Source organism: Neltuma alba, unplaced genomic scaffold (assembly GCF_004799145.2).
Source record: "Neltuma alba isolate B1F8T4 unplaced genomic scaffold, ASM479914v2 tig00011128_pilon, whole genome shotgun sequence".
NCBI lineage: Eukaryota > Viridiplantae > Streptophyta > Magnoliopsida > Fabales > Fabaceae > Neltuma > Neltuma alba.
The window spans coordinates 456043-462042 of record NW_021635864.1 but is presented as its reverse complement, the minus strand read 5'-3'; positions in this window follow the sequence as shown (position 1 = coordinate 462042).

Below are 6000 nucleotides of genomic sequence, written 5' to 3'. Positions count from 1 at the left end.
ACGAATGGGATTGAACTCGCGGCACTTCGTTTGTGTAAAATTTTCTTATATATACGCCACTAACTATTGTATCCTTCTCTTTTCTCTCACTCTACGCACACATGTGTGCGAGGAACTGTGGAGCGCTAGCTAGGCGCCAGCACTGTTTACACCGAGATTAAATCATATTTATCATCTTTAATTCCCTTCCATTCTTAAATACTACTGTGTCACATCCTTGTGATTGTCTGAATCCCACATATTGCATTTTCGCAAACATTTATGTTAGCCAGTAAGCAGGGTGACTTTCACGAGTCAGTGTTTTTTATACTAGCTACCTTTAATTTATTTTTTTCTAATGAATTATTGATCAAATTTTGCATTTGATTTAGGTTTCAGGATCAGAACTGACCTTTGCAGTGCATTAAGTGAAGAAGGATTATATATGGAACAAAGCGACCACACTCACGCATTGAACTTTTCCTTTTGAGCTTTGCATTTTCACTTTTCTTAGGCATCGATATTTTTAATATTGTCAATTGGGTTCATTATTATAAGCTTTATGCGTCAGAAGCAAAACAAAAACATACCATGCGGTACACTATAATAGTCTTCTGAATCCGATTCCACGCATTTATTACTCTGGTCATGTGAGAATGTACTTTCAATACTAACGTGGCAATAAGGATAACCACATAATAAATTTGTTGCAAAAAAATTCAGGCATGGAAATTTAACTACGTACATCAATAAAATTTCAACAATTTAATTTGCAACAGCGTAACGCTTTAAAAGCTTAAAGGTGTAATGGGTTAGTTGCAAAAATTGACATCCTTTCTCCGGTATTTTTTTTTAATACCAAAAATCCTTTCTCACGTAATTTCGTATGTTAAAAAAAGAACTTTGATTTTCCTTTTGAAGATAAATGATCTATTCATTGATATATTGCAAAGGAAAAAAGGTCAGAATAGGCAACACCAAAGTTACATCATCATAGTCCTATTCCCACAATGGAGTGGGAGCATTGGTGGCCACATGCGGGCCAAGAAAAAGGAAACATATCTTGCAACTAACTTTTTATCTTGAATCGATGATAGTTGATCCACGTTAAGCAAAAAGAAAGGCTAAGACCAGATACCTGGCTTCTATAGGATGAATCCCTCATAGAAAAAGCTCATGGACTTGTGTTTTTCAGTGGAATTTAATCATTATGTCTAAGATCTCTTCCATTTATTCTCTCCTCTAATAATACTTTCGTTTGAATGACTTTATCTCCTTCGATCACCAGATACTCCATTATTTAATTTTATGCTATTATCATGCGAAAAGAATAACACTAACTGCCAGAGGATATATCTGTGTGTGTGCGCGCGCGCGCTGCTTCAACTGATTAATCAGTATAGTGTATTAATTAAATTTGTAATGATTAATTCTTCTGACCATTTAATTCTTTTCAATAGAAGTATTCCTTACACACACACACACACACACACATATAACATCCAAGCTCTCTCTCACACACGAGATATCTCATTGAAATTTCCAAATTAAATGTTTATGTTAATCTTGTGGGAAGACATGGATACGGGAAATTCAGATTTTCTATCCCATCTTTGGAGTGGAATATATATTATCTAGTTTTGTTTTGCACGGTTTTATATTTGTAATTTAAATTAGTTTTAAAAATTGATAGTTAAACAGATTATTGTCTTCATCTTATATATTATTCCTTCTCAGCCAAAGAACACGATCAATTACTGGCCTGAGTCGATAGAGCTCCTAAGATATGCTTTTCCTCCTAGATATGCTAGCGGGGCATATTATAAGTCTAAACTTGTTGAAGTATTGATGTTTTTGACTTTGAAAGTAATTAGTTGTAAATTATTGTTGCCACCAAACGTGTCTTTTGGCATCATGATGAGACTTTAATTAATTAATTAGCTTTCTTCCTGTGTGATCGCTTACTATCATGAAACCACCAGAATCCTTCACATTTCAGCGCAACTTCCACGCAAGGAAGCCACGAAGGAAAGAATCATAATTACGTACACATTGATTAAACAAATCGGAGAAGATAGAATCCGAATCCTATGTACTGATTAAGGAAAAAAAAAATTGGTCTGGTTTCAGAAGATTATGTGTCTGACTGTGCGCGTTTACAATAAGAAACGATGTTATTAGCGTTTGTCTCTAATTGGTTTATCGAGCGGTCAAGGTATGTCAACTTACAGCAGTTGTGAAAACTATTGTATCTTTGGCTCTGATGTGATGATAATATACAGTACCCAATTTAGATGAATATGAGTAAATTAGATGAAAAATTAATTACGTGTGATATTTGGCTTTCATCGCTCTAGGTGTGATTATATAACTAGTAACAAATCTTGATGGATAATAGAAGAGAGACCCAAACGACACAGATGTTAGGTTTTTTGTTGACTTATCTGGATGGCAAATCCGAGACCCAATCCAGCTCGATAAAGTATTGGATGTGTTGTGTAGCAAATAAGAAAGCGACACAGACGCAAACACATGCTTCACTACCCTCAAGTCACAGATTTAAGTTATTACGGGTCTAGCACACGTCAATCCTCCACTAAGTATATATGATATAGTAAAATAATAGTAGTAATAGCGGGGATTTTTCCACAAATTAGTACGGCAGTAAAGAATTGATTGAGATTTGGTTTGGACACGATTAATTAAAAGTGGATTAGTTATACATCTCTCTCACGCTAGATACCATTCCTGAAGCCAAGACGAAGTGTGAGGAATATGGGCAGATGCTAAATCATGCATAAAGCACGAAACTTTTTGGAGGAAAATATAATAATATATATACACATAAGAGATAAAGGAAGCAGATGAGGGAAGGGGGTGGGGGCATGACTCAGCAGGCGACTATTGAAACGCACAACAAAAGAATTGCCCCCATACACTGATCGACACGATATATGCAACCTTTGAAATTGGAAGGCCCTCTACTCTCTGTCTCTTGGATCATATATTGTCCTTGTCCTTCTTTCAAAATGAATATGCCAACTCCCCACTCATGGGGCCCTCCACAAAACGGAACTTATCTGCACACAATTTGCTTTTCTGAATGTACGTTATTCTGGTGAGTCTTATCTGGCCTGGAGTTCCTAACATCGAGAGAGAATTTATTAACTACGACAAGAATCAAGCTTTTTAATGTTCGAGATTATATGGGAGGATTCAACAAGTTAAGCAGGAGAAGCGGGTGGAAAGAAGCGAAAAGAAGTCTGAAGTAATGTTTGGTTTTTCAGAGAAACCATGGGGTTTTGATTTGTTTGTTTTAACGTTCATACATTGAAGGCTGCCATAACTGAATCAGACCCGTTCTCTCAAACTTGACCATCTTCTCCTGCCTCTAAATATTAATTCTTTTAGTTCTTAGTATAAAAACTAATTTATTAATTTGTGTAAATTAAAAAAGTTAATTAAATTAGCAATCTATAATAAATAAGTGTTATATTTTTTAGAATACTCTTACTAATCATGTGTATTAGCTAAAACTACCACTTAATGAAATACTTACCATGTATATTATCTTAAAAATAAATAGATAAATATAAGAGACAAGGTGAATTGATGTTTTATACTCCGATCCTTAATATAAGACCTATTTAACTAATATAATTAGATCAAAGAAGTTAGGTAAGTTAGTTAATTATAAGATATATGACATGTTTTTCTAAAACACCATAATCATCTTTTTTAATATATATATCTCTCTTCTACTTGATTATGGTTGAAAAAGTATGTACAGAGATAATTTTAAAAAATTAATAAATATAAGAAATAGATATTATATTTAGTATCAAAATCAACTCAATAATTAAATTTTATATTAAGGATCGGAAGAGTATTTAAAATTAAATCCAATATGAAAGATAGTATTAAAATGATAATAAAGTCTACAATTTACATTCCCAGTCACAAGCGTGATCTCTTGGGAGGGATGGTACACTGGTTCAGCTTTAATGCATGCACTACATGTTCATGTGTCTGGCTTCTCCATGTTCATACACGCGTCGGGGTGTCGTACGGTCTGTCTTCTTGTCGTTTAGGGTAATAAAGTGTGTCCGGAGAGAGTTCACCGTGACAACTTGATGGGGGAAAAACATGAATTCCACATCGGCCGTCGCTGTCAGGGGGTCACCGCCCTTCCCTCTTCGGCTCAATAAAATCTGGTAACTATATTTTATGCGAGCTTTTTTTACTAATCATGTGGAATTGATTAGTCGTTAATTGTAACTTGATCCGCGTAGCAAATGATGGTTGCTGCTTGCTTTGACATTAAAAAGACAGCAACCACGTAAGTGAGGGGGTTAAAATTCCCATGCCAAGTGTCACAATGACACTGAGATTAATTCTAATTTTGAAGCAGCAAATCCCAGGGGCTACGTCCTTTTTACCTGCCTTATTCGGACCTCCGCCCACGGCTCTTGGTGCTCATGCCACCTTGCCACATACCCACACCACCATCTCTGTACCCGACATCATATGGAGTCCTATCGCCCTGTCCTAAAAATTTTGTGTCCATTTGCTCATGAAATGACCACCCATTAATTAATAGTCAACACTTATCATCTTTTTAGAGGGAAAAACAATAACAAAAAACTAAACCCTTTCTAATTAATACTACTTCTGATTCCAAATATAAAAATTAATTGACTAATTTAAATAAATTAAAAAAAAAGTTAAATTAGTTATTTGTAATAAATAAGTACTGTCTTTCTTAAAATATTATTATTAATCAAATTTATTGACTAAAAATATTATTATTAAAAGGACTATCTTAAAAAAATAAATAAATATAAAAGACGAAACGAACTGAGATCTTACATTTAAAATGAAAATAAAAATCAAACAAGGTCTTGTATTAAAAACCAGAGATAGTATACGATATGTATGTATGTCTGTATGACTATATCCTCTTTTGTGCGTGAGATTTGTCCCTGAAAGTAAATAGTAATTAGATTATGTGATAAGGAATTGTGGATTGACTAATCATACACTTGCGTGACTGTGGTTAATCTTTTTGCTACTCAACTTGGAATTATCATACATACCACCTACTATTTTATTAAAATCAGCGTGACGCTCTTGATATCCTATGAGAGTTACAAATGAATTACATGACTTGTCACTTACACCAAACTAATTTAAGCTATATATTTTGGTTTTCGATGGACTTACAACACATATTTATAATATGATGATTGTAATTATTAATCCTCTAATTACTTAATAAAGGGACCGGCACCTCTATCCTGTAATCAACGCCTGTAACCCCCTTTTGGGGGGGGGGGGGGAGAAAGAAAGCACGCAACAGTAATGTCTCTTCAGTCTCCTCTTTTGTGCGTGAGATCGATTTGAGCATTTCCCCTAAAGGCAAATAACACTTTGGACAGAGTTACCTTGCTCCCGTGGTTATTCATCTCACCACTCAATATAAGATTATACGTCTATATAATTTTTTTCTTAAATCAGCCTGACACTTGCATAGTCATGCATTGGTTACATTTGAAGACTTGTCATTTACACCAGATTAACTTATGGTCTATGGATGGACTCACCGCATGTTTGTATAATTGTGATTGGTACTCTAACCACTCTATGAAGGAACCATATATCTTATACTCTTTAATGTTATATACTACATCCGGTCCTATTTACAAGAGCTAATTAACTAATTTGAGGAGATTAAAAAAAGAAGTTAAGTTAGTTATTTGTAATAAATAGGTGTTGTCTTTCTTAAGATATCCTTACTAATCAAGTGTATTGGTTAGAACTGTTATTGTTAGAAGGACTATATTAGAAAAAAATACATAAATATAAGAGATAAAATAGATTTAGGTCTTATATTTATTACCAAAATAAAAGACAAACAAGATACTACCTCCGGTCCTAATTATAAGAGCCAGTTGACTAATTTGAGGAGATTAAGGAAGTAAGTTGAGTTAGTTATTTGTTCTAAATAGGTATTGTCTTTCC